Here is a 10,912-nt window from a genome sequence, read left to right on the forward strand (position 1 = left end):
TAACAAAGTACCACAGACTGTGTGGCTTAAATGACAGAATTATGTAGTCTCACAGTTTGGGATGCTAGAAGCCTGAGATCAAGGTGTTGGCCGAGTTGATTTTCTAAGGCCTCTCTCCCTGGTTTGCAGATGGCCATTTTCTCCCTGTATCTTCACACAGTCTTCTCTCTCTAGGTGTTATAAGTGTCCTAATCTCCTCTTATTATAAGGACACCAATCAAATCAGATTTGGGCCTATCCTAATGGCTTCATTTTAACTTAATCATTTCTTTAAAGGTGCTATGTCCAAATAGTGACATTCTGAGACAGTAGGAATTAGAAGTTCACACATGAATTTTGGGAGGGACGAAATTCAGCCCGTAACAGAAATCATGGCTATAACTTTTATTTTTCAATAATAGTACTTTGAAAAATGACACTGTCTCTGTTTCTTACATTTTAAAAGGAAGACAACATGTTTAAGACTACAGGACATCTGCATAGGTAAGTATAAATCTTGTTGGCATTTTAATTTTCTCACTGGAAACCTTGTTTTCATGTGCAAGTGCTGAAGGTTCTGGGAGATTTTTTTCATTATTGCTCTCCTTATGAAAGCAGCTGTTCAATGAACACAGCGTATTTTGTTACCTCATCAAGAAGCAGAGGAAGATTATGTTGTGATCAAGTTTTGTATGGCTATAGTCAATGCTTTTCTGATTGTTTGAGCCTGGTGATTGATTTAATAGGTATACTCCAGGGCAGTTACTCATCCCTGATATATGTCCAACTCAAAACTCCAAGTTATTTATGTAAACGATGCTTTATATGCCTTCCATGCAGATAAATCCCAGTTGACAGAACTGTTTAAGAGATGAGTGTGCTTCCAATTGGGATTACGGTCACAGTATTTATCTATATCAACTTTCATGTTACTTCACGAGCAAATTGGGAGCTTTGGAGGATAAGAGGATAAGATATGATTGGGAGAATCTATTTTCTGCTCTGAAGGTAGTATCTCAACATTTCAGTACACTGTACATCTAGGAAGACATCAGAAAACAAACAAAGAAAACAGTCTTGAGAACAGATGATTTGTCTTTGAAAAATAAAAACATCTCTAAATCATGGGGAAAATCTAAAACCAGAGCCATTCAGACATACTCAGAAGTTGGAAAATGTTCTCATGTGTAACAAGTTCTGCATTTTTAGCTTTGGCTGAGGATTTCTTCTTTTATATGGTAGAATATGAGCCTTATATGTTCTTTACATACACATGGTTATTAGAAGATCAAAAAGCTACATATGATTTCTGGTTTAAAAATGATGGAGTAGGAACTATTATCTTTCCTTTTCTTTTATAAGAAATCACTCAAAAGCTAAAAAATAATGAGACAAAAGTAAAACAAATGGCAGAGACACATAAAACCTGATAGAGCTGGGAGACACAAAAAACCTCAAAACAATAACAACAATGTAAGAAGGTAGTATATTGCTTGTTTCCTGTGGCTAATTCAACTAAAATATCATTTGATAAGAATAATTTTGCACAAACAATTTAATTTTATTTATATTGTAAGAGACTAGAACAATCCAGAAAGAAAATTCTATTTTCTTAATATATTTCTAGAACATTCCTTTCACCAGCATTTTACTTCTTTGACCATGTAAAGGACATATAGATCCTATATTGAAAATAAATGGACCAAGTTTCCATATATCCAAATAAATTTCCACTATGTTCTAGTTTTATAACTTTGCCCCTATGTAATTCCATGGATATGAAATTATACATGGGAAACACCAAAATAATTATTTTATGAAGGAAAACTGGTGCTCTCTCATGCCCTATATCCTTTACAAAAATTAAAAGAAGAAGAAGGGGGAAAAAATTCTCATTAATGTATGCTTGCAAAACAATGGCAGTCATTTTCCTGGCTGAAAACTAAATTATTGTGCTTTATAGTGTGCATGTCTATGATAAGTAGATTACTATAGATCATTCCGAGAGGAGGTAGAGGGAAGATTGCACTAACATTAGCTTCTCTGGTATTTGCAGGCTGTAAATTTCGTTAAATGATGGATGCAAAGATGGAAGACAGATGGATAGAGGAAAAGACAGAATCAGATACTGGATGAGTTAGTACTGCTGCCTGTGCTTCAGGGCTGTCTTATTACCACAAGGCCGGCAAGCATCAATGTCCCCACATCCCCCGTGCCTCCCCCTGAAATGTACCGATTTATATGAAAATTAAGATTACAAATTAAAGCCTGGCTATCCTGGAGTTTTCCAGTTCATCAGCCATCCAATAAAAATGATGTCAAGCCTGTATGCATAATTCCCAGAAGATTACTTTTGTCCTTACAGCTAAGCCCTGTCCCTGATATGAAAGATCTCTATCCACTTTTATTGAAATAAAGAACTAACATCATAATCCCAATATTGAGGTATAATCTTCATTATCTCCTGACCCTCTTGAGGTTTCCCCAATCTATATTACTTCAGATTTGGTTTATGTATAATCCTTATGTATTTACTTTTATTGAGATAGGATTAAAAACTAAAAAAAAAAAAAAAAAAGCTTCAAAAAATCCTTATGATCTCATGATTGAGTTTCATTTCGCCAACAATCAACTAATGTGTTAGACTGAGTTTTTTTTTTTTTTTAAGTGCTTCTTATAGTTATATAGTCCAAGCTTGAAAAGGCATTAATTGGTCCCATGTGTTTCCTGTTTCATTACATGAATTATTTCCATTTCAACTTGGTTTGTGAAATGATGGCATCATCTTCTTTTCCTGTTTATTAGAAGAGGTATGGGAGGGGGATGTATGAAAAGATAAGCATACACATAAGGTCATCCAAAGTAACTTTAATCTCTTTTCTTAGGAAGTTTTGATTCATACCTATAGTTAATTACTGGTAAACCACAATCTACCAACCTTTTCTTTCCCCCAAGAGCCTTAATAGCCTCTGGCTATGCCTCGGGCTGTTAGCTACCAAACTAGTCATTAATGCTGGTCAAGATGATTTCTTGGAGATTATTGTTCATTTATTTTTTTAACAGATGAAACAGAATTTGCTTTGCACATGGACTAAAATAATACTTTAGCCATTTTTCTCCTTTCAAAAACATAAACACCGATGAAAATCACATTGTACTGTGGTATTTTCAAAGCATTTCCAAACTGAAAATTGGATTTGCAATGCTCAGGATTTCGCTGGTGATCATCACGTTTGCTTATGGTTTGCTGTTATATTTGGTAAAACACATCTTGATTAAAAGATTTGATGTGTTCTCTATTTACCTGTGCCTCTTATTTTTACTTTTGTCCAAGGACACGTTAGGAAGATATTTGCTTTTTAGAATTGAAAACAGGGTATGGAAATAGACATAATTCACTATGGGCATAAAACAGCACTGGAATGTTTTTTTCTATACATAGTATTTATTGTTTGAAAAGAATTCTTATTCTGTCGGGTGTTGTTGTTGTTGTCTTTGTTTTGTTTTGAGACGGAGTCTCTGGCTGTGTCGCCCAGGCTGGAGTGCAGTGGCCAGATCTACGCTCACTGCAAGCTCCGCCTCCTGAGTTCACGCCGTTCTCCTGCCTCAGCCTCCCGAGTAGCTGGGACCACAGGCGCCCGCCACCACGCCCGGCTAATTGTTTGTATTTTTAGTAGAGACGGCGTTTCACTGTGTTAGCCAGGATGGTCGTGATCTCCTGACCTCATGATCCGCCCGCCTCGGCCTCCCAAAGTGCTGGAATTACAGGCGTGAGCCTCCGCGCCCAGCCTATTCTATCGTTATTGATATAAAATGAGATTCATTATAATTTTTATTGGCTCAATTATTCCTCATCTGTGAACCATTCATTTTCATTCATTCGTGCTTTTACTTGAGCACCTGCTATTGCCTGGGCACATTCAGAGACAAGTTAGACAATGGAGAAAAAACTGGAAAGACAAAAACAGTCAATGATCACTTAGTCATCTTTCTGCCAAAAATAATATTCAAACATAAAAAACACGTATTGGAATGATTAGACTTATTAAAATGTTTACTCAACAATTAAAAAGGAAGTAGCTGAAACAATATTTTGGTATCCTTAGTATTTTCTGGTTATCAGTTTATTTCTGTGAATTTCCTTATTTTACCCTTGCAACAACTCTACAGGTCCTTAAAGCAAACTTATTCCTATTCCTATTTTGTGGATGTGGAAATTGAGACTTTAGAATTGCTGAAGATATAGAAGAAACAAGAAGGTACTGGAAGAAAGATGCAGAAAAGAAAGTTTCAGGGGTTCAAATACAACAACGCTCGCTTACTTAGCACCTTAATTCCTGCACTTGCTGATAGACAGGAAACACCTCCTTCCTTTCTTTTGAAAACTGTGGCTCAAGATGGCAGGACACCCCATGGAGTCCCAGTTTAGATCTTGAAACAGGTAGAGTAAGAATGGTATTGGTTAGGTAGGCTTAATCAACCAATTGGAGGTTTATTTGAATTAAATTTAAATATTATTTATAGGAGCAAGTCTGCCAGTTATTAATAATTTATAAAAGTTGCTTATTACCAGCTATAATGTAGGTTTCATTGACTGATAGATTTAACTGTGGGAAGAAGCAGCAGAAAGAGAAAAGGAAGTGAAAAGGTGATATGGCAGTGTGGCTTATTTTGAAGGAATTCTAGTTTTGGCCAGGGTGTATAATGTAAGCTAGAAAAAAATAATACTGGGCACCAGGGATGAGTGAAGAATTCATTTACGACTTTGGCTTAGCCCAGCACTATTTGACTTAAGACAGTGTGTATGGTGTCCTGGAAAAGATTTATAATTTATAAAGCTTTGAATTCTCAGGGATAAGCCATGAATTACGGGGTGATTCCAAAAGCTTTACATTCTAATTTAAGCCACTATTATGCTTTTTCCTCATTAAAGACAGGAACTTCTGTTTTTTAGCAAAACTGACCCAAATGTCTTTTAATAAGAATTGTACAGCATGCAAAAATTTAATCTATAAATACAGTCTGTTTTAATTATTCAGGGTACCCAATTATTATAAAAACTACATTATGAAAATAAAATTCAAGTCAGTAATTAAAAATACGTTTTTTCTTGAACAAAGAAAACAAAGGATCCAATACAACTGTCATAGTCTTTTTTCACCTTGCTTTTATAAAAATAGCATCTTTGACTTTCTAATAGCTGACAATTTTCTCCTTCATACACTGTCACTCCTAAACCAGTTTTCTAACTCTGAATTCAGATTTCTATCATCTGCTGACCAATGACAATTTCAGGTTATTTCATGACACTCCTATTAGCCTGCCAAGGATTTAGTTTTGATAGGGTTGCTATCTTTATAAAGGAAGGTATACGCAATTACATATTTCAACATTTCCAAAGCAGGTACCTTAGGGTGTAACTCTAGGTATACCCTAAAGTGAATGAGTTTAACCTCTGTGATGCTACCACCTATTAACTCAATGCAGCTGAGGCAATGATGCTAATTAGGCACACAAAAGCTGTGACGTTTCAGCTTAAATACCTACTGGATATAAGCTTAATCTACCCCACCCCCAACAATTATAAGGAAGATAACAAAATTAAAGAACATGTATTAAATGTTGAAAAATATATATTTGATTATTGCCTTTCAAGGACTACACAGACCTAAGTAATTTTAAGGAACTCAAATTCTGCATTCTCAAGTTCCATATGTATGCCTTTCTAAAGTGATTTGCCTAAGAGCAGTTCTATGGGGCTGCCTCTTTCTCACCTTTCTTTCACATTAATCCATCTGCCACTTTACAAGAGATCTACCTCTCACCCACTGGGAATCTTACTAAGTGACACTGTCCCAGGATGCAAAAATGTCTTGATTGCCAAAGGAGCAATTAGAAATATTTGTTTCCTAAAAGCCTCCTTATACAAGAGAGTACATGATTTTTCACAATTCTTTATAAGATTTGTTATTTAACAAACAGTCAAACTTTTAACTTGTGTACCAGCTTTCAGGAATAAAAGCCAGACTATGAGACTTAACACTCTTTAGAGTTCTGGTAATGAAAAACCAGCCAGATGCTTGCCCTAATGTATTATCACGGTTTACTAATGTTTTATTTATTTAAGAGTTGGGGGTCTTGGCCAGGCACGGTGGTTCATGCCTGTAATCCCAGCACTTTGGGAGGCCAAAGCGGGTAGATCACCTGAGGTTGGGAGTTTGAGACCAGCCTGACCAACATGGTGAAACCCCATCTCTACTAAAAATACAAAAATTAGCCAGGCGTCGTGGCACACGCCTGTAGTTCCAGCTATCCAGCTACTCGGGAGGTTGAGGCAGGAGAATTAACCTGGGAGGTGGAGGTTGCAGTGAGCCGAGACTGTGCCACTGGACTCCAGCCTGGGTGTGGCAGAGCAAGACTCCATCTCATAAAACAGAAAAGAGTTGGGGTCTTGCTTAGCTGCCCCAGCTGATCTCAAACACCTGGCCTCAAGGGATCCTCCCACATCACCTCCTGATTAGTTGGGATTACAGGCATGAGGCGCCAGACCCGGCCAGTTTACTAGTTTTTGAATATGTAAAAATTTTGGTCACTGTATGTGTGTGTGTGTGAATTTCTTTTATTCAAAACCATGTAAATAGGAGATTAAGTACAGTTTGCTTTACATGAAAAATATATTACATATGAATGCTTAGGTCATAGAGAGTAAAAGATAACTTTTATTGAGTCTTTTCTTTTTAAATGAATGTATAGAAAGTTGGCCTGCTATATTTACAGTAATTCACCTTCTCCGTATTTTATCCCTTAAAATATCCACATACATGCATATATTTGTCATTGCTTGACACAGTTATTGTTTGATGATAAATTCTCTGAAACACTGGTTCTTTCCTGGACCATTACAGAGGAAACAAAAAAAGACCACTGTTACTCTATACCAGTTTAAATTGAGGGGTAAAAATGTCTAAAAAGTAAACATGTTCACAGTAACATTTTTCTTTTTACAAATTACAATGCAGTTGCTTTTTACACTAACTCATTACACAATAACCCTAAAAGCACAAAAGTTTTTATCTCTATTTTGTAAATGAGAAAACTGATGTGCCAGAGGACATCCAGGTGGTAATAAGCCAAACTAGGACTAAAATTTCAGCTGTTAGACTCCTCACTCTGTGATTTCTCACTCTATTGAACCACCACTTGTGAAAATCGCTCAACTTGCTAAAGACTGTGTTCTCTAGGTAAGCTTCCATAAAATGCAGTTGAGGTGATGACAATATTCCAAAGGTGTGAAATCTATCTTAATTTTGGTTAGGAAAGCAATATATGTATGATTTAAAAAGATTTTTTTCCCCCAGAACTTCACAAAATGTAATTCCCATGCCCTAATAAGGAAACATGGTGTTTAAATAACCCTTCCAGTGCACCTCAAGGAAATGATCTGTGTCTTTCTAGATTTCAAAAGAAGCATTCATGTCTAGGAAAAAGTATTAATATGAAAAAGGATCTTGATAAGTCACTTAGTCTGTTTCATTGGATTTTGGCTGGGTACTGTGTTCTTAAAAGTTCTAACTCAAGATGCCCAGATGGTGATGGGATATGAGAAGCTAATGACATGCATGGAAGGACATGTGGTTCCAGACATGCTAGGTGTCTGGTTCCTAATAAGGCACTGCAGTATTTGAGATTTCTGTTCCGGAAACAAATCGGGACAAATTTCATGGTGTCATTTGTGAATGTTCTCATCCTTCAGGCTTTTGCTGTATACCGCCATTGCCAAGTTGTAGCTATGGTTTGCTTGAAAAGAAAGGATGAGGAGGAAAGTAATGACCAAAAAAGCCCAAAAAATAACACACATGATCTCACATTTCTGTAAAATACTTATGGAAAAATGTGTGTCAAATATTCACATTTATGTAATTTAAAAATATTTTTAATTTATAAATTATTTTTAGAACAGTTTTAAGTTTACAGAAAGTGAACAGTTACCATATACCACCTCACCCTTTCCCATGTTTTATAATAAAAATTTGTTATATCTGTTCTGAATTATTTGCTTCTTTTGATGAATTAATTTGTCTGGAGAGTATTACCATGGAAAAAAGCTCCCTTCATATAACCTTTATGAAGAATTCAATGCCTTGTACTGATCAGTGATTTTCAGATGACAGTGTGCAAAACAATCACCTGCAGGGTTGTTAAAAATACAGGACTGATTTTGTAAGTCTGAGCCAGAGACAAAGAAACTGCATTTTTAACATAGCACCCAGGTGATTCTGAATAAATAAGCACATGAACTATACTTTGAGAAACAATGGGCTAGAAATTCTTATCCCTGGATGGAAAATCTCTATTAGACCACCTGAACCCACACATAGGTCTGCTACTCCTTAAAATTAAAAAAAAAGACTCAGTAGTCTTTTTCAAATCCTGTCAAATGTCAGCATGGAAAACAATTTGTGTCTGAGCTAATTTACCAACCAATGAACACAATAAATTGAGTGAGAGTTAGAAGTGAAATTTTAAAAAATCTCATACACCATTCACTTGCCTAGAAGCCAATGAGGCAAAATTGTTATATCAAAGCATCCTGACAGATAAAATGTTGATTATCGATACATTTTATATATATATATACACACACACACACTTTTTTGTTGTACAGATTTTTAATGAACTTTTTATTGAAATTATTAGGCCATCAAGACACAATCTCAAAGACAAACAGGATTTATGTAAATGTGTATTTAAGGTGGGGAATCTGAATTATTTAGGGTCTAATCCATTATAAAATGACCTAATGGATAGTCACAGGTGTTTTGGACCCCAGTCTAAGAGTTGGAGATGAGCTTTAAGACCCTTACTAGTCAAAGTGTGGTTCCCGGACCAGCAACATGAGCAATGTAGGAACTAGTTAGAAATGCAGATACTCAGGCCCCACCAGACATACTGAAAAAGAGTCTGCATTTTTAACATAATACCCAAATGACTTAGCTGCACATAAAAAATAAAGAAAACTTTCCTTCCAGTGTTTCAGTCCGGATCCAGTCTAAATTTTCCTGGCTTTGGACTAATTCCCACTACTAGTCCCCATTTCTCCCATATATCCACACACCCCATTATTTTTATTTCAGATGGTCATCTCTTGCCTCTTGCTCTTATCTCCAAAGGGAAACCCACACAGACTCTAACTAGGAACTCACAGGCTTCATTCACAAGTTTTCTTCTTTTAACCAAAGAAAACTTAGCGTCCTGATCATTATCTTTAAATAATCTGCTAGCAGACCTGAGCACATCCAGTTTATTTAAAGCTGCAAGTGAATAAAATATAGCTAGTACCAGGGTATTCACACCATTACTATCTTCCCTCCTTGCTTCAAAGCCTTGCTTTGCTCTCTCTAGGACTGTGCTTCAGTAAAAAGTAGTCAGTCCATTCAGAATAATAAAAAAAAAAAAACACTTTTCCTGTGTAAAAGGAACAATGCTATTGTGAAAAAAATGGTGCCACACGCTCCCACAATTTATGTTTCAAAAAGCCACTGCTGCTGCTAAATCACTACTACTATCCTGGAACCATCATGAACATGCTAATCTATGCTCAAAGCAATGTTAGTATTATTGTTTATTTTATTTTTATTATCTAAACAGGGATAGCCCAAACCAGACAGTGCTATAATTCTGCTTTCTCCTGGTACGAGACTGGGAAAGAAGATATAATGGTAACAAAGAAATGCAGCCAATTATTTTAGTAAATAACACTGCAGAAGTCATATATCATTTCTCATTTGCCAATTGCTCCAACTCTTATCAAGTTACTAGAGACAGCAAGTCAATGTGCCTGGTGCTGGAGAAAAATCATTCAGGTAAGCTGAGGCTGCTCCTTCTGTTTCTCCATCTGCTAAGCTGTTAACACAAAGACATATTGACAAAAGCTCAAGGAAAACATGGAAAATTTCATCAGTAAGACTATGCTGCCCTGGAGACAGATGTTAGAAGGTTGTAATATTTAAAAATAAAGAGATAAACACATGGTTGAGAGGAAAGAATAAAATAATTCAGCATGGAGATAGAAAATTAAAAAGAAAAAGGAAAAGATGGAAAGATAGACTGTATCATACTGTATTAGCACAAGAAATGGTAAATCCTTTCATGTAGGGAAAAACTTTTATATCTGCCTCAGGCAATCATTTACCATTAGGTAGACATTCTTAGAGTGCAGTGGGGGAGATCTGTAAGAAGTGCTTAGCAGGGCTAATGATGATTACACAGAAAAGACTTACCTCTTGTCACCAGATAAAGTCCAGGCTTTCACTTAAATCCATACACAACAGTTTTCATAAAAGTTTAAACATGAAAAATGTTATATACTTTGGTAATTCACATTCAGTGAACATAAAAACAACATTAAGTAATGATAACTCTGGATTTATCTGGTGACTTTTATTGCAGAGGTCAAAGTACTTTGTCTTCACTTATTTTTACTAGAGAAAAATAATAAAAGTAGATTATAATTGTAGGTTATATATTCAAAATTTACATACAGTAGGCATGTATTAAGCAAACACATTTTTAAACAGCAGATTCTCCATTTTTGCTAAAATTTTAACACATTCATAAATAAAATTCAAAGAGTAGGAACAGGAAAGTAGAAGGAACTTTGGCTTTGAAATCAAACAGAATTGGGTTCAGATCCTGGATATTTAATTCACTTCTCTGAGCTTCAGTTCCCTCATATGTAAAACAGGGATAATAATACCTACTTTACAGGGTTGCTGAGAGGGTTAAAGGGTTAAATATATTACTAATGAAGGCCCTGGCATTGTGTGTGAACACTGCAGGTACTCAATAAATGCCAAGTGACATCATCCCAAAAAAACTAACACGAACAAGCATATTAGAGATTCCAATTTAATTACCGTTTGTCCTTCTCTTA

At 35.7% G+C, this 10,912-nt stretch overlaps 1 long non-coding RNA gene across 1 annotated transcript; it reads left to right on the top strand.

Annotated features, from left to right (window-relative positions):
* Positions 1-440: 440 nt before the first annotated feature.
* LOC105529139 lies at positions 441-2,417 on the top strand. The gene is made up of 2 exons (XR_001004461.1): positions 441-483; positions 2,036-2,417. It is a non-coding gene; the product is annotated as an uncharacterized LOC105529139 (long non-coding RNA).
* Positions 2,418-10,912: the final 8,495 nt, after the last annotated feature.

The sequence above is a fragment of the Mandrillus leucophaeus genome, unplaced genomic scaffold, assembly GCF_000951045.1.
Source record: "Mandrillus leucophaeus isolate KB7577 unplaced genomic scaffold, Mleu.le_1.0 Scaffold75, whole genome shotgun sequence".
In the NCBI taxonomy this organism is placed as follows: domain Eukaryota; kingdom Metazoa; phylum Chordata; class Mammalia; order Primates; family Cercopithecidae; genus Mandrillus; species Mandrillus leucophaeus.